Below are 19,981 nucleotides of genomic sequence, written 5' to 3'. Positions count from 1 at the left end.
TCCTTACCTTTCTTCTAAAAGGTTACCCTTCAAATTTGAGGCTGTGTCCTCTAGTTCTGGACAACCCCACCATAGGAAATATCTTCTCCACATCCACCCTATCTAGTCGGTAGGGATCAATGTGATCCACCCACATTCTTCTAAATTCCAGCGAGTACAGACCCAATGCTGACAAACGCTCCTCATATATTATTAATAATAATAATAGTAAGTACTTTATTGACCCCAAATGAGAAATTCTTTTGTTACATTTAAAACATTTAAAACCACACAGCAGTGTGCAGACTTAACTAATAATAAAGTACCGTACAGAATAATATACACAATGATAATTTACCAATGTGCAATCATTTGCAATACTGTACAATAATAATGTACGAAATAATAAATCAGTGGCTATTGTACTATGATGGGTGCTCTCCTGTCACACAGAGGTGGCACTCACTCCTGCTCGCTGACACTTTCGGACCTCTGGCACACTGCTAGTGTCCTCTACAGTGAAGACTGATGCGAAGTACTTGTTTAGTTCATCTGCCATTTCTTTGTACCCCATTACTACCTCACCAGCATCATTTTCCAGTGATCCAATATCAACTCTTGCCTTCCTTTTACTCATTATATAACTGAAAAAACTTATAGAATCCTGGCTTATACTTTTGGCTAGTTTGCTCTCATAATTAATCTTTTCCCTTCCTATAGTTTTTTTTATTTGCCTTCCCAATCATCCAACTTCCCACTCACTTTTGCTACAGTATGTGTCCTTTCCTTGGCTTTTATGCAATCCTTAACTTCCCTTGTCAACCACGGTTGCCTTCCCCTGCCATTTAAATACTTCTTCTTCTGTGGGACATAACAATCCTGAGCATTGTTAATTACTCCCAGAAACTCCAGCCACCTCTGCTCTGCCGTCAACCCCACCAGTATCTCCCTACATTGGGATGCGTGATGGTGGCTGTTAATGAGGTATAAGTCTGAGTGAGAGGGTTTCAAGGCTACCATCAGGTTTCCATTGCATTAGAACATCCAGAAATGGGAGGCAGCCATTCTTCTCCATCTCCATTGTAAACTGAATGCTTAGATATATGCTCTTTAGATGGTTGTGGTACTCTTCGAGTGCCTGGAGTCCATGAAGCCACACTACGAAGGTGCCATCGATATATCTGAAGAAGCATTTCAGGTGTAATGGCAATGAACTCAATAGCCAGCGATTAGGGTGATCCCCATGGCCGCTCTATCCGTTTGTTCGTATTAGTTCCCCTTAAGAGGAAGTATGTTAATTTAAGGGTGTATTCAAAAAGGTCAATGGTATCCTTATCAACCTTTGACTGTAGGAGGACCAAGCTGTCCTGAATGGGAACTGTCGTGAACAGGGACGCCATGTCACAACAGACCATTATGTGCTCTGGGGTCAGTGTACATCAGCCGGATGGGACGCACCATGGAAACCCACATCAAGGGGCACAGGAGGTGTATCCATTTGGGCAACCTGAGAAATTGATGGTAGCAAAACATTACATTCACAATAGCCATAGGATTGACGTTCATGGCACAAAACTACTGTGCCTCACCTATGGTTTTGGGACAGTCTGGTGAAGAAAGCCATTGCAATAAAACTAAAGAAAAAGAACTTTAACAAAGACGAAGGACTGACTCTAAGTAAGAACTGAAATTCAATTGTAAGCAAGGTGGGACAGCGGAAACCTGATTGGATGAGGACTAACCAATCAGGAGGAACAGACGACTGGAGTGTAAGTACCACCGCTAGGCATACCCGGGCATCATCACTGATGAAGATGGCAGTTTGTCATCCAAACAATGGTTAAGATCAATACTTGCACCTGACTGAAAGCTCAAGAAGAGTTTATTCATTGTGTACCCCAGGTTATTACCTGGATTAAAGATTATTGGCTATAGGGAAAGGCTGCACAAATCTGAATTGTTTTCTCTGGAACATTAGAGACTGAGGAAGCAACCTGGTAAATGTTTATAAAATGATGAAGGGTATAAATGGGGTAGTCTTTTTCCCAGGGTAGAATTGTCAAATACTAAAGGACATAGCCTTAAAGTTGGATGGGGAAACTGAAGTAATATCCCCTCCCCATGCACCTCAAGGATGCATGCCCACTGCTCTGCTCTCTCTACACCCATGACTGCATGATGAAGCACAGCTCAAATGCCCTCTACTTTGATGACACAGGCGCTGTTGGCAGAATCTCGGATGGTGACAAGGAGTCAGGAAAATCGGCTGGTAGAATGGTGTCACAACAAGAACCTTGCACTCGAGACTAAGAAATTGAGTGTGGACTTCAGGAAGGGAAAGTCGAGGGAAAACACATCAATCCTCATCAAGGGATCAACGGTGGAAAGGGTGAGAAATTTTAAGTTCCTGGGTGTCAGCATCCCTGAGGATCTATTCTGGTCCCAAAGAGTTGATGCAATTACAAAGAAGGCACAACAGCAGTTATATTTCATCAGAGGTTTGAGAGGAATTGGTGGGTCACCAAAGACTTTTGCAAATCTCTGTAGATGTCCCATGGAGAGCATTCTAACTGGTCGCATCGCCATCTGCTGTGGAGGGGCCACTGCACAGGATCAGAGACATCAGAAAGTTGTGAGCTCAGTCTGCTCCATTAGGGTCTGTAGTCTCCCCAGCACCTGGGGCACGTTTAAAAGGTGATGCATCAATAAGGCGATGTCTGTCATTAAGAACCCCCATCATCCAGGACGTGCCTTCTTCTCATTGCTACCTTTAAGGAGGAGGTATAGGAGCCTGAAGGCACACACTCAATGTTTCAGAAACAGCTTCTTTTCCTCTGTTATCAATTTTCTGTATGGACAATGAACCCGTGAACATTACAGTGCCTCAGTATTTCTAGCACTACTTTTTTAATTTAATTTCTATACTTCTACTTCTTATTGTAATGTATAGTTTTTATTATTATATAGTGCAATGTATTGCTGTCCCAAAAGAAATTTATGACATTTCATGACATATGCCAGTGATGTTAAACCCGATTCTGATTCTGAAAACCGAGTAAGGACAAGAGATCAAGTTTTGGATCTCTGGTCAAGCTGGGGTTCAAAGACAGGTCAATGATAAGTGTTGCTGGAGGAGTGACGAAGGACAGGTGAGAAGACCCAAATGGGAACGCATGCGAGGGAACGCGTGCAGGGAGAGATTTCAATTCTCATTCATCATGGACTGAAATTATGCTATCAGCACAAATACAATTTCAAAATTTCCCTTCTTGGCCCAAAAAGTTAAACCATTTAGGAAAAAAAAAACAAATTGTTTGGCTTCACGGATTTCCCCAACCCAGAAATTTCGCAACAAAAAATAAACCATCCTGGGGGAGTTCTGGCAGACAGCAGAGATCATGCTGAGTTCCTAGCACAGCAACAGAAAATTTGAGCAGATGTGAAAATGGAAACAGTGAATGTTCAGATTAGAGGATCAAGAGCAATCTACAAGATATCATTAAGCGGAGTACCAGTGTACAACCAGTGCCAGCTACTTTACATGTGAGGGGAAATGCAGCAGGCAATTTGCACGGTTATGGTCACATAACTCGAAAGAGCCACATGACAAGTTGACCAGTCTCTAAAGTTTAATGAGGGAGTTATGCCAATTTGGAGATCCGGATTCATGTTCCTCTTAGTGTCAAGAGGTTTTTTTGTTATGTGTGTCTAATGAAGTTTTGTTAATGATTGTGTTGCAAAAAGTATGGCAACACTGCCATAGTAGTGCTGTAATATGTTTCCCCATTACAGGAAGCGATATTTCCATTCTCTTTAAAATCTATATTTCTGTTACCCGCTGGCTTGATAATTTGAAAGCATTTGTGGTTTGCTTCCCATCCATTCCCTCCCTTTGGAACCCGTTCTAAGTTCTGTTCTCAATATTCTATCATACATCACTTCTGCCATCACCTATGTGCATCAGTTTCAGGTCTCCCAAGGTCTCAAAATTAAATTTCATAATTAAATCTTTCAAAGGCCTCAACCCCTGTCTTCTGTACTTTGCAAGTCTTCTTAACTTTGACTTTGGTATTTTGCGCATCCACCACTATCTTCGCACACATAATATCCCTAATGCAACAAATGACAAATCAACCTGCCTCTGATAATAAGTGTGGTCTTTATCCTGGGAATAAATAAAGAGTGATTGTCTGTCAAATTCCAGCTAATATGCTTACCAGGGAATTCTCCTAACCCCAACCCTAATCACAACCAAGATCATTTTACCTAATGGCTTTTCTCATGCTCGTACATTTCTAAAGCGTTGAAAGTGTGTGTGGGATATTTCCTCAGGAAATCAAAACGCACATTTCTTTTCTAATATTTTAACAAAGGCTAAGACCTGGCTAAACTAAGCTGTCTAAAAAGGTCATTTTGAAAAAGGCTGTTACGTGATCTTCATAGAAAAATCTCAATACGATTGAAAAGTTCCAAGTGGACGCTGGAGAGTGTTGCAGGGATCATCCACAGGGAGTGTACAACCCGCAACCACTCATTATCTATCCATTTCAACTTACGTGATACATTTCTTTCACCAATCCTCTCTGTGAACACAGAATTACCCTGAGACCAGGTGATAGGAGAGTAGCTATTTAATCATGTCCTGCTGTTCGGGGATCAGAATATTTGCTCTAGATGTTCAATTGAGAACTGCAAGTCATACACCAGAGATACAAGAATGAAAAACTCATATGGGAAGCAATAGATTGCAGAAATAATTAAGAAATATTATTTAAAGTAATCTATTTAACTTTTTAAAAATATCGTTACTTCTTTATTTTTGAAAAGCATAAGAATTAGTATGAGATGGAAGGAATAAGAATTAACAGCAAAGTAATGGTCTGGAATTTCTGCTGGCAGAGTGCTGTCTGCACTTGGTGATGAGCTGCAGTATGTGTTGAAAAGTGCTGCAATTTCTGCTTGTAACTTTTGACATTTTCTACTTACGAGCCACAGTGTTTTTGAAATATCAGACATTCTGGCTAGTTTGTGCTAGGCTTCAAGTACTGATGATCTGCTATTGTTCACTGAGTAATGGCACGTATCTACCTGATTTTCGTCATCTTGTGAATAATGGTGGATGCTGTTGTTACAGCAAGCACGGCCCATGAAAGATTTTAAAAAAACTTGGATATATATAGCATAGCATCAGGCCATTTAGCTAGTAACATCTATGTTAACTTTTCTGTCCATTTACACTAATTCCATTTGCCTGCATTAGAACCATATTCTTCAGTGCCTTACTTATTCAAGCACGTATCTAAATGATACCAAAGCATAGAAATCATACCTGACTCCTCCAGTTCCTCTGGCCACACATTCCAGATATCATCCATACAGTGTTTAAAAAAATCTTCATCCTTTGATCTTTAAAATGTCTCCCTGTTGCTACTCCAACCATGGGAAATAGATTCTAAATGTCTTCTTTATCTATGCCCCTTATAAATTTGTATACCTCTGCTGGATTACACCTCAGCCTCCTTTGCTCCAAGGAAAACTCCTGCCTCCCTGATCTATCCCCATAACCAATGTCCTCCAATTCATGCAACATCCTAGTGAATCTCCTCTGCACTGTCATCAGTACAACCAACTCCTTCCTCTAGTGTACAATCAGAATTGCACATAGCACTCCAAGACCAGTCTAATCACTGTTGTTTTTAAATTGCAATATAAAATATCAACTTTCATATTCATATGCCTTGTTCGTCACTCTACCTACAACCTAAACATTACCACTGGCCGTAAAACCTGTCAAAAATGTGAACATTTTCGGAATTCGCTGAATGAAATATTGATATGGGTGCTATCGAGAAATGGCTAAAAGCACTAGATACACCAAGCACTTTGGGACTGGACAATTTTCCGGCTGTACTACAAAAATTTGGATTCCAAAACTAGCATTGCCTCTGGCCAAGCTGTCCCATAAGATTATAATATCGGAATCTACCCGACAGATGCTGTGGCAAGATGGTGCTAGAGCATGACAACTATTTGTAAGCTGCTGCCTGCAGATCCACTCATTACTTCTATTAGAATCATTCTGCACTTTTAAATCTAAATACTCTGTCTCTAAGAATTACTAATAATACTTTATTCTGCATTATTATTGTGTTACTTCGTTCTATCTCAATGCACCGTGCAATGATCTGATCAGTATGAACAGTATGCATGACAAGATTTTCACTGAACCTCAGTGCATATGACAATAAAAAAAAATCGTAATTCTTACATGGAAGTTTTTCTCAGGGCATATCTTGTGCAAAAAAGAACAGGAGAAATCCAATCTAGCTAATTACTGCTGAATTAACTGATGCTAAATCATCAGTAAAGTAGTGACTGTTTAATTTATTTATTTAGAGATACTGTGCAGAATAGGCCCTTCCAGCCATCCAGCTGAATCTCCCAGCATCCCTCGATTTAACCTCACCAAATTACAGGACAATTTACAATGATTAATTCAACTATGAACCAGTACACCTTTGGACTGAGGGTGAGAACAGGCGCACCCAGAGAAAACCCATGGATTCCACAGGAAAAGCATACAAACTCTTTATAGTGGACACCAGGATTGAACTCTGAACTCAGGTGCCCCGAGCCTGTAACTGCTACGCTACCATGGTAACCACACAGTTTTCCACAGAGTTATCAAATGTCACTTACCCATCAATAACTAGACCTTGTTATAACCTTGATCCAAACACAGACTAAAGAGCTAAATTTCACTGGTGACTGAAGAGAAAATGCTCTTGGTGTCAAGGCAACAATCCCCCGCATATGGGTAAACTGAAGTCAATAGGCATCAAAGAGAAAGAGCTCTAGTGATCAGGCTGACTCATATCCAACACAGAGGAAAATGTTTTTGGTTGTTGGAAGTCAATCATCAGAGCCCCAGAATTTCCTTAGGGTTGTTTCCTTAGTCCAACTATATTCGACTGCTTCAACAATGACAGTCCTTCTTTCATAAGGTCAGAAATGGAGATGTTAACTGATGATTACATTATCAATTCAGTTTTCAGATATTCAGCAAATGAATCAGTCCAAGTCAGCAGCAAGACCTAGATTCACTGAGAAGTGGCAAACGACATTTGGAGCACAAGTGTCAGGCAATGACAATCACAAAGCCCAAATGTTGCATTAACATTTTGTGTGTCACCATTGTCTAGCCATATAAGTGTCGTAAATTCAAGAACAGGCTTGAGGTGGCTCACCTCCTGAAACCACAAGACCTTTCCACTTTCTACAAGGAATAAGACGAAAGCCTGTTGGAATCTGGTGTGAAACCATTTGATATACTTGTACCAGTATGCCAGACTAGAATACTGTCCACTTGCTTGGAAGAGAGCAGCTCCAAAAATTCTCAACATGGTTAATACCATCCAGATCAAAACAACCTGCATGACTGGCACCCCATCCACCACAGGGTAGCTGTAGTGATGATTGTATACAAAATACACAGTTACTTACACAGGCTACACTAACAGCAACATCCAAAATCCTGTCCTCTCCCAATAAGAACACCAACTCCTGCAGCCCTGCCTCCAAGTTTCAATGGCCATCCAGATACTGTGATGTATTGTTGGTCCTTTGTTGCCTCTGGGTGGCGTTTTGGAACTCCTTCCCCAACAGCACAGGCACTGAATCTTCGAAAGGAGAACTGCAGCCATTTAAGATCTTAGTTCTTCAGCTCCTTCTTAGTTGTAATTGAGGATGGGTATTAAATGCTTTACTTGCTAGTCATGCACAGACCCCAGAAAATGAATAATAAAAGAAATCAAAACATTTAAAAATCAAGCAATTAAAATTAAAACATTCATTGCTTTCAAAAATAATCTAAAATACTGATGAACTATTTTAACTAATTAAAACAATTTAAATAAAATTAGTTATTTTGAAAATCAGACTTTGCTCCTTTGCAGCCTTTCCTATCTATATGAATGAAAGGAAACATTCTTCCTTCTTCCATTTCAAAGTTTATTCTGGCAGTGGTCTAGCCAATTCAGTTTCTGCAGGCAAATTTCCCAGTACAAGTTCAGAATAATCCTGGGAGCTCCAAGAAAAATCCAAAATCAGACTGCAGTTCTAAATTGCCGGCAAAGATCAGATGATTAGGATTTCCAGGTTTGCATAGGAATTCCAATCATGTAGGCTGCTTCATGAGGAAACTGTGCAATACCTATCACAACTTCCAGCAATTCACCACAATGTGATGTCCTTATGTTTAGTTTTACATAACAAAAAGCTTTCATAATTCAAAATCAACCCACACAGAGAAGATTCTGCATTACTGTTTCAAAGACAATAAGAATATTTAAGTTCAGCACACAAACTTCCTGAATTTCAAACAAGATATTTATTGCAGCATTTAACACAAACTGAGGTGGATTTGCACATTGAATGAAAGACTACAATTGATGTTTTGAAAATAAGCTGCTTGTGCCACCCCTGAGGATCGTCACCTTGTCATAGTGGAGAGATTTGTGAGTTCCTAAGGTCCTGACAGCAATGCTGCCTGGAGTTTACCATCTGCCATTTAGCTCTTGGTAGCGTCAACCATGGCAGTAAGGTGAAGGGGGAGCTTCCAGACAAAAGAGAGATCCAACAAAGACATCAACGTTGGAGGTGGCAGAAGATGATGACACATAACAATGAGTATGAAGGCAGAGGAAGGTTACAGTAGTGGAGGGTCCCCATTTATCCTGCATTCTATGCCACTGGACCCTGAGCCCAATCTGTCAAAGACTTTTTTTTTCCAAAATATACTTTATTCAAAAATAAAATTATATACAATAAACCATTCAATGACTCTCAAGCCCTTACATATGTTTCCCTTATGGTCTCTACATATCCATACTTTTGGCCACCCACGTGGCAATCCATTGGTTCACCTTACCACACCATTGTTGAGGGGTATACTCCCCGCCATCCAACTTTTCCCACTCCTGCGGGAGAAGAACCCTAAACTGTGGTCCTTCCCCACCAGGCCCTTGCGGTGACTGCACTAAGTTTCAGCGCGTCCCTCAGCACATACTCCTGCAGCCGAGAATGTGCCGGTCAGCAGCATTCTGCCACGGACGTCTCCATGTGCTGGAAGATCATCAAGTTTCGGGCCGACCAAAGAGCATCTTTCACCTAGTTGATGATCTGCCAGCAGCACCGGATGTTGGTCTCCGTATGCGTCCCCGGGAACAGCCCGTAGATCACGGAATCCTCTGTTACGCAGCTACTGGGGATGAAATGTGACACCAGCCCATCCATCCTCCTCCACACCCTCTCTGCGAACTGACAGTGTGCAAAGAGTTGGGTCACAGACTCCTCCTCACTGCAGTCCTCCCGTGGGCAGCGGGCTGTGGAGGTGACATTTCGGGCGTACAGGAGGGCTCTGACTGGGAGGGCCCCTCTCACTGCCAGCCAGGCGAGGTCCTGGTGCCTGTTGGTGAGGTCTGGCGATGAGACAATTTACCAGATGAACTGGACGGTCTGCTCAGGGGACCACCCTCTGTGGTGGCTGCCCATGCATCAGGCTCCCCATGTTAAACAATGTCATACACAGACATTCTCCACTAAGGTAATCCACTCTAACATTCTAGTTATGTGGAGCCCAGGTCAGATTCGACAGCCACCTGAGGACCGATAAATAGACAACTCATTAAGAGAATATCATACTCAGCTCGAATGACCACAGTAGTTCTACCTATCCTAATGAATTAGATATCTCCAATGTACCTTGCATTTTTAAATAATCAAAAAAGATAACTTTGAATTCTTACCCAAGTGAAAATTATGTTATTCTGCATTTCTTTGGATCATTCTGAATGTCTTTCAGGACAAAGTACAACAAAGCAGAAAATGATGAAAATCCTATTTCAATGGCTGTGAGTTGTAGAGAAATGAGACAAGTTAATATCATGTTCGGAACTTCCAATCACCTCTGAAAAGCAAGGGAAAAACAAATTCTTTTATAAGATGGGAGCAATCATCATGAGTCACTTCCACAAAAGAAGAGATGGATGATGCAGACATTATGTAAAACCACTTAATTGATTTAATGGTCTGTAAGATAAAAAGGAAAATCTGAAAATGCTGGGAACTTTACTTTGAAGAGGAAATTGCTGAAAATGCATCGCATATCTGCAAAGGGAAAAGCCAGGTTAGCATTTTGGCAATTAATAGCTAATGAATAGATTTCTGAGAGAACGATAAAAAGGTCAAGAAATACGGCATGATTATCTCAATCGGGAATTATAAAGTCTGCAGACATTCAGCACCTCCAAATATTTCAACTGTTCAATGAAAACTAAGTCTAAAAGGTTCAATGTATGAGCAAAGACAAAAATACATTATGTTGGCTAAAATATTCTGTAAGGTGTAGAAAACAATTTGTATTTATATAGCATTTCTGCATCATCATATTATGTCAAGTATTTCTAAAGCATTGCTACAATACAGAGTTAATTCGAGAACAGCAAGATGTCACAAATCACATTGAGATGAGTAACCAGTTAATCTGTTTTCGTGAAGTAATTTACAAGGTTAATATTAGTCTCGGATTTAAGGGATCCCACCTATTCTTCAATAGTGTTATGACATCTCTTTCATACATCTGAGAGAACAAGCAGTTTAGCATCTCTTCTCCAGTACCGCACCTACAGCTGCTCAGAGATTTGTCAGTACTTCACTGCAGAGTCAACCTAGTTAAACAATCCTTTGCACCAGTAGCGTATTGCTTCCCCTGACCTAATTGAGCACAATAAAGTGTTGCTACAAACTGAAGTAGCCAATTGCAGAACTACAGCTGCAAAATTACAGATACATATCAAAACATTTTTTGTTGAAATATGGTATAAAATATGAAAATGTCATGGAATTATACAGCACAGAGATGGGTTCTGAGACCTAACTCATACTTTCCAATCATGATACTTATCCATGCTAATCCAAATTGCTCACATTAAGGTCAAATCCCTCAAGTTTCCTATTTATGAACTTATCCAAATATGTTTTATGCACCATAATCATGTTTGCCTCTACCACTTCCTCTAGCAGTTCATTCCATACAGTCCTCACCATCTGCCTGAAAAACTGGATGCTCAGATGTTGTTTACACCTCTCCCCTTTCTCCTTAAACCTGGCTCCTCTTTCTAACTTCCCCACCCTAAGAAAAAGGCTCTGATTATCTCTAAACCAGAGAATCTGCTGATGCTGGAAATGCTGAGCAACACACACTAAGTGCTAGAAGAACTCTAGAATCTAGTGAATGTTGCTCAGACTATCTATCCTATCTGTACCCCTCATACCTTTATAAACCTCTATCATGTCACCCCTCAGCTTCATATATTCCAGTGAGAAAAGAATAAACCCAACCTATTCCATCTCTTCTTACAAGTAAAGCCCTCCATTCTATACATATCTCAGCTCATACTTAGTGCCACTGCCCATGGAGACAAGTATCCTGAAAGCCTGCTTCACTACACAATCCAGCAGCAACACCATTTTCAGTGCTCTATAAACTTATACCCAAGGTTCCTCGAAACATCAATACTCCTGAGGTCTCTGTCATTTACTGCACCTGACGTCCTGAAGCATGTCTGGATTAAACTCCATCTCCTTTCACTCCATCTAACTTTTCAACTGATCTATGTCCTTATGTATGCTTTGTCATTACCTACAGTTGCACCATCTTTTTATATCATCAACAGATTTATTTATCAGTTCACATACGTTCACGTCCAATAAATAAGTGATAGAATAATGCCATAAGTCTTGATGTCAATAATCAGAATCTAAGGAGGACAGGTTACATGTGGAATGGTAGAGGCTGTTGATTCGTGGCAGCGTGGTGCTTGAACAGCCAACCAGTGATTGTTAGTGTGAGAGGATGTAGCTCGCTCCATTTTGCCGACTGAGTACATAAGGCATCGATTCATGCCCGTATGGTGTTTGAACAGTGGCCAATCAGTGATTGAAATTGATTGGCAAGAACAAATAGAAATAAGGCAGGGGCAAGTGGAGCGGCCATTGCTGGAGTGGACAGCGTTACAGTGGTCGCTTGAGGCTTTAGCAAGGAAAGGATTGAGTGAGAGGTAGATTATAGGTAGATTTTCTTTCCAGTTTAGACATTGTTTCGTTCTTTATATTTGCACGGTTAGAACAGTAGGGGTGCCGGGCATATTCTTTTTGCGTGATGTGGGAAGGCAAGGAGGCGTTCAGTGTCCTTGACAAACTCACCTGCAAGAGGTGCGTCCAGCAGCAGCTTCTAACAATCCGTGTTAAGGAGTTGGAGCTGGAACTGGATGAACTCTGGATCATTCAGGAGGCTGACAGGGTGATAGATAGGACACAGTGGTTTTTTCATCCAAGGTGCAGGACATAGGAAACTGCATTGTAGTCAAAAGGGGAAAATGGTTAAGCAGACAGTGCAGAGAACACCTGTAGCCTTCCTCCTCAACAAGTTGGATATGGTTGGGGTAAGGACACAGCAGTCAGGTCTCTGGCACTAAGTCTAGCTCTGTGACTCAGAAGGGAAGAGGAGAGAAGAGGTGAGCTGTGGTAATAGAGGATTTTTTAGTTAGGGGAACAGAAAGGAGGTTTTGTGGACATATATGAGATTCCCAGATGGCATGTTGCCTCCTTGGTTCCAGGGTCTGGGACATCTCAGATCGAGACCTCAGCATTCTTAAATGAGAGGGTGAGTAGCCAGAGGTCATGGTCCATGTACTTACCAATGAGACAGGTAGGTAAAATGATAAGGTTCTTCAAAGTGAATTCAGGGATTCAGGTGGTATGTTAAAGGACAGGACCTCTAGGGCTGTGAACTCGGGCTTGCTACCTATGTCACGTGCTAGTGAGACCAGAAGTAGGAAGGTCATACAGTTTAACATGTGGCTAAGGAGTTGGCGAAGGAGGGAGGATGCCTGACTTTTTAGATCATTAGGTTCTTTACCCAGGAATGTGAGACCTGCACAGGAGCGATGGCTTGCACTTGAAATGGAGGGGGACTAATATCCTAACGGAAAGTTTTGCTAGTGCAAATCCCACCGGGCGGGCTGAGGGGTGTGTGTTAAACTAGAGCTTTGGGGGGTGGGAACCACAGCACCAGAACAGATAGTGGAGTGGTTGTGGCGAAAAATGGAAAGACACCAGGCAAGATCAGGAATCAAAAGGTTGGGCATGGTGTGACTAATGTTCTGAGCTGTATATAGTTCAATGGAAAAAGTATTATAGTAAAGGAAGATAATCTTAGAGAATGGGTCAACACTTGGAATTATGATATTTTAGCTATTAGTGGGACTTACTAGTTGCAGTAGGGGCAGGACTGGCAGCTCAATATTCCGTGGTTCAGTTGTTCTAGACTTGACAGATCAGGAATAACTAAAGGGGGCGGGGTGTCATTATTAGTCAGGAAAAATACCATGGCAGTGCTCAGTCACGGCAGACTGGAGAAATCATAGCAACATAGAAACATAGAAAATAGGTGCAGGAGTAGGCCATTCGGCCCTTTGAGCCTGCACCGCCATTTATTATGATCATGGCTGATCATCCAACTCAGAACCCCGCCCCAGCCTTCCCTCCATACCCCCTGACCCCCGTAGCCACAAGGGCCATATCTAACTCCCTCTTAAATATAGCCAATGAACTGGCCTCAACAGTTTCCTGTGGCAGAGAATTCCTCAGATACACCACTCTCTGTGTGAAGAAGTTTTTCCTAATCTCGGTCCTAAAAGGCTTCCCCTTTATCCTCAAACTGTGGCCCCTCGTTCTGGACTTCCCCAACATCGGGAACAATCTTCCTGCATCTAGCCTGTCCAATCCCTTTAGGATTTTATACGTTTCAATCAGATCCCCCCTCAATCTTCTAAATTCCAACGAGTACAAGCCCAGTTCATCCAGTCTTTCTTCATATGAAAGTCCTGCCATCCCAGGAATCAATCTGGTGAACCTTCTTTGTACTCCCTCTATGGCAAGGATGTCTTTCCTCAGATTAGGGGACCAAAACTGCACATAATACTCCAGGTGTGGTCTCACCAAGGCCTTGTACAACTGCAGCAGTACCTCCCTGCTCCTGTACTCGAATCCTCTCGCTATAAATACCAGCATACCATTCGCCTTTTTCACCGCCTGCTGTACCTGCATGCCCACTTTCAATGACTGGTGTATAATGACACCCAGGTCTCATTGCACCTCCCTTTTTCCTAATCGACCACCATTCAGATAATAATCTGTTTTCCTATTTTTGCCACCAAAGTGGATAACTTCACATTTATCCAGATTAAATTACATCTGCCATGAATTTGCCCACTCACCCAAACTATCCAAGTCACCCTGCATCCTCTTAGCATCCTCCTCACAGCTAACACTGCCACCCAGCTTCGTGTCATCCGCAAACTTGGAGATGCTGCATTTAATTCCCTCATCCAAGTCATTAATATATATTGTAAACTAGTGAGGCATTATGGGTGGAACCAAGGAATAAGAAAGGTATGACCACGTTAATGGGGCAATATTACAGAAGACCCAACAGTCCGTAGGAATTAGAGGAACACATTTGTAGAGAGACCATAGATTGTTGAAAGAAACATAAAGTTGTTATAATAAGTGACTTTAACTTTCCACATATTGACTGAGACTCCCATGCTGTAAAAGGAATAGATGGAATAAAGTTTGACAACGGTGTTCAGGAAGGTTTTGTTAGGCAGAAGCGATCAGTTGGTCATTTCACCACCAGGGCGGCATGGTACAAGAGTGGTTAGCCATAACGCTTTATACTACAGGTTCAATCCCTGCCACTGCCTGTAAGGAGTTTATTCGTTCTCCCTGTGACTGTACGGGTTTCCTCTGGGTGCTCCGGTTTCCTCCCACAGTCCAAAGACATACCAGTTGATGGGTTCATTGGTCACTGTAAATTGTCCCTGGATTAGGCTGTGATTAAATTGGTGTATTGCTGGACAGCATGGCTCAATGGTCCGGTATGGCCTATTATACACCATATCTCAATCAATCAATATATAAATAGATAGATAAATCACTTGATTTAAGTGGTTTGGCACAACATTGTAGGCCAAAGGACATGTTCCTGTGCTTCTATCTTCTATGCTCTATTGCAGTAGTCCCCAAATTCCGGGCCGTAAAGCATGCAGGGGTGCAGCGGTAGCCAGAACGCACCCAGCACATCTTTAAGAAAAAAGGCGAAATAAACAAGCTAATGGCATGTAATTAATTAGCTTGTTTACTTTGGCTTCTTTCTTAAAGATGTGCTGGGTGCGTTTCAGCTACCGCTGCACCCCTGAATGCTTCGCAGCAATGTATCGGTCCGCGGCCCAGAGGTTGGGGACCACTATTCTATTGGATAGAGGGGAAATTTTAAAATAAACAATTCATAAACTGTTGTTTGAAACTATTTCCTTCATTTCTTCTAAGTCTTGTCTACAGCAGCACGAAAGGTTAACCACTTCACTGGCAATGACTTCACTAATTAATACAACACACATCAAAGTTGCTGGTGAACGCAGCAGGCCAGGCAGCATCTCTAGGAAGAGGTGCAGTCGACGTTTCAGGCCGAGACCCTTCGTCAGGACTAACTGAAGGAAGAGTGAGTAAGGGATGTGAAAGTTGGAGAGGGAGGGGGAGATCCAAAATGATAGGAGGAGGGGGAGGGATGGAGCCAAGAGTTGGACAGGTGATAGGCAAAAGGGATACGAGAGGATCGTGGGACAGGAGGTCCGGGAAGAAAGACGGAGGGGGGGGACCCAGAGGATGGGCGAGTGGTATATTCAGAGGGACAGAGGGAGAAAAAGGAGAGTGAGAGAAAGAATGTGTGCATAAAAATAAGTAACAGATGGGGTACGAGTGGGAGGTGGGGCCTTAGCGGAAGTTAGAGAAGTCGATGTTCATGCCATCAGGTTGGAGGCTACCCAGACGGAATATAAGGTGTTGTTCCTCCAACCTGAGTGTGGCTTCATCTTTATAGTAGAGGAGGCCGTGGATAGACATGTCAGGATGGGAACGGGATGTGGAATTAAAATGTGTGGCCACTGGGAGATCCCGCTTTCTCCGGCGGACAGAGCGTAGATGTTCAGCAAAGCGGTCTCCCAGTCTGCGTCGGGTCTCGCCAATATATAAAAGGCCACATCGGGAGCACCAGACGCAGTATATCACCCCAGCCGACTCACAGGTGAAGTGTTGCCTCACCTGGAAGGACTGTTTGGGGCCCTGAATGGTGGTAAGGGAGGAAGTGTAAGGGCATGTGTAGCACTTGTTCCGCTTACACGGATAAGTGCCAGGAGGGAGATCAGTGGGGAGGGATGGGGAGGACGAATGGACAAGGGAGTTGCATAGGGAGTGATCCTTGAGGAATGCAGAGTGGGAGAGGAGGGAAAGATGTGCTTAGTGGTGGGATCCCGTTGGAGGTGGCGCAAGTTACGGAGAATAATATGTTGGACCCGGAGGCTGGTGGGGTGGTAGGTGAGGACCAGGGGAACCCTATTCCTAGTGGGGTGGCGGGAGGATGGAGTGAGAGCAGATGTACGTGAAATGGGGGAGATGCGTTTAAGAGCAGAGTTGATAGTGGAGGAAGGGAAGCCCCTTTCTTTAAAAAAGGAAGACGTCTCCCTCGTCCTAGAATGAAAAGCCTCATCCTGAGAGCAGATGCGGCGGAGACGGAGGAATTGCGAGAAGGGGATGGCGTTTTTGCAAGAGACAGGGTGAGAAGAGGAATAGTCCAGATAGCTGTGAGAGTCAGTAGGCTTATAGAAGACATCAGTGGATAAGCTGTCTCCAGAGACAGAGACAGAAAGATCTAGAAAGGGGAGGGAGGTGTCGGAAATGGACCAGGTAAACTTGAGGGCAGGGTGAAAGTTGGAGGCAAAGTTTATAAAGTCAACGAGTTCTGCATGCGTGCAGGAAGCAGCGCCAATGCAGTCGTCGATGTAGCGAAGGAAAAGTGGGGGACAGATACCAGAATAGGCACGGAACATAGATTGTTCCACAAAGCCAACAAAAAGGCAGGCATAGCTAGGACCCATACGGGTGCCCATGGCTACACCTTTAGTTTGGAGGAAGTGGGAGGAGCCAAAGGAGAAATTATTAAGAGTAAGGACTAATTCCGCTAGACAGAGCAGAGTGGTGGTAGAGGGGAACTGATTAGGTCTGGAATCCAAAAAAAAGCGTAGAGCTTTGAGACCTTCCTGATGGAGGAGAGAAGTATATAGAGACTGGACATCCATGGTGAAAATAAAGCAGTGGGGGCCAGGGAACTTAAAATCATCGAAAAGTTTAAGAGCGTGAGAAGTGTCACGAACATAGGTCGGAAGGGATTGAACCAGGGGGGATCAAACCGTGTCGAGGTATGCAGAAATGAGTTCAGTGGGGCAGGAGCAAGCTGAGACAATAGGTCGGCCAGGACAGGCAGGTTTGTGGATCTTGGGTAGGAGGTAGAAACGGGAAGTGCGAGGTGTGGGAACTATAAGGTTGGTAGCAGTGGATGGGAGATCCCCTGAGCGGATAAAGTCGGTGATGGTGTGGGAGACAATGGCCTGGTGCTCCTTAGTAGGGTCACGATCAAGGGGTAAATAAGAGGAGGTATCCGCGAGTTGTCGCTGTGCCTCGGCAAGGTAGAGGTCAGTACGCCAGACTACAACAGCACCCCCCTTATCAGCGGGTTTAATAATAAGATTAGGATTAGTGCGGTGGGAGTGGAGAGCAGAGCGTTCCGAAGGAGTGAGGTTGGAATGGGGACAAGGTGCGGTGAAGTCGAGACGGTTGAAACGCCATCCCCTTCTCGCAATTCCTCCGTCTCCGCCGCATCTGCTCTCAGGATGAGGCTTTTCATTCTAGGACAAGTGAGATGTCTTCCTTTTTTAAAGAAAGGGGCTTCCCTTCCTCCACTATCAACTCTGTTCTTAAACGCATCTCCCCCATTTCACGTACATCTGCTCTCACTCCATCCTCCCGCCACCCCACTAGGAATAGGGTTCCCCTGGTCCTCACCTACCACCCCACCAGCCTCCGGGTCCAACATATTATTCTCCGTAACTTGCGCCACCTCCAACGGGATCCCACCACTAAGCACATCTTTCCCTCCTCTCCCTCTCTGCATTCCTCAAGGATCGCTCCCTATGCAACTCCCTTGTCCATTCGTCCTCCCCATCCCTCCCCACTGATCTCCCTCCTGGCACTTATCCGTGTAAGCGGAACAAGTGCTACACATGCCCTTACACTTCCTCCCTTACCACCATTCAGGGCCCCAAAGAGTCCTTCCAGGTGAGGCAACACCTCACCTGTGAGTCGGCTGGGATGATATACTGCGTCCGGTGCTCCCGATGTGGCCTTTTATATATTGGTGAGACCCGACGCAGACTGGGAGACCGCTTTGCTGAACATCTATGCTCTGTCTGCCGGAGAAAGCAGGATCTCCCAGTGGCCACACATTTTAATTCCACATCCCATTCCCATTCTGACATGTCTATCCACGGCCTCCTCTACTGTAAAGATGAAGCCACACTCAGGTTGGAGGAACAACACCTTATATTCCGTCTGGGTAGCCTCCAACCTGATGGCATGAACATTGACTTCTCTAACTTCCGCTAATGCCCCACCTCCCCCTCGTACCCCATCTGTTACTTATTTTTTTACACACATTCTTTCTCTCACTCTCCTTTTTCTCCCTCTGTCCCTCTGAATATACCCCTTGCCCATCCTCTGGTTCCCCCCCCTCCCCTTGTCTTTCTTCCCGGACCTCCTGTCCCATGATCCTCTCGTATCCCCTTTTGCCTATCACCTGTCCAACTCTTGGCTCCATCCCACCCCCTCCTGTCTTCTCCTATCATTTTGGATCTCCCCTCCCCCTCTAACTTTCAAATCCCTTACTCACTCTTCCTTCAGTTAGTCCTGACGAAGGGTCTCGGCCTGAAACGTCGACTGTACCTCTTCCTAGAGATGCTGCCTGGCCTGCTGCATTCACCAGCAACTTTTATGTGTGTTGCTTGAATTTCCAGCATCTGCAGAATTCCTGTTGTTCACTAATTAATATGTGAATTTTGATCAACAACTTTGTCCTGTTCAATGTATTACAATTCTGAAGTTGTTCTGCACCTCCATTCTTAATTTATACAAATCAAAATTATTCTTAAGGACTTTCACTATTAGTTCCACACTTATGTGTTCACTAAGAGAGTTATTCATTCCTTCTATTCATACATGCCTAGAAAAAAATGTATAATAATCCTTAACAGCTAACAAGGGCAGCCTTACTATAACATAATATCATTGTCCAATTGGTCTGTCCTGACCTCTTTCCCACTGGAGTACAGACAGCCTTCAACTTAGGTACACTCTCTTGCCATTTGGACTTCAACCTCTATACTGTACCTTCTATTTCTACTGTTAGTTGCCTATTGCCTGATATAGCTTCTTTCATGGCCAGCACTGACCTTAATTCTGAGATCCTGTGACTACTCCATCATCTGACTCACTTCATATCTTCTTAACGAAGACAAACAATTTCTCAAAGGTCAACCTGTAATGCAGCCTTGACTCAGACTATGTCAGTCCCTGCACTGATAAATACATTAGGTCTTCAAACAATTTTCATTCATTTTAAAATGTGCAAATGAAATAAATTTCACAAAGACAGTGTTAGATAATTTACAAAGATGCAAATTGAAGTTGGGTATTTAAACATTTATAGTCATTAATAGTGCCTAAGCAAATGGCCCGTGAAAAGCGATGCTGTCAGTTTAATATCTCATATTTATTTTGAAAGGAGAATGATGATAACCTGACAAATCTCAAGCCAGAGGTCTATTCACTAAAAATAGAAAAGCATACAGAACAGTTGCAGTCACATTAAAAAAATTAGAATTCATTTTTATTGCTATAAATTACAAGGTACTCTGAAAAATACGAAGAAGCAACAAAAATATGCAACACACAGGGAAAGAAAGGAGAGATGGATGATAAGCTCAAGATA

The sequence above is a fragment of the Mobula hypostoma genome, chromosome 17, assembly GCF_963921235.1.
Source record: "Mobula hypostoma chromosome 17, sMobHyp1.1, whole genome shotgun sequence".
NCBI lineage: Eukaryota > Metazoa > Chordata > Chondrichthyes > Myliobatiformes > Myliobatidae > Mobula > Mobula hypostoma.
Note: the sequence above shows the minus strand (reverse complement) of the source record.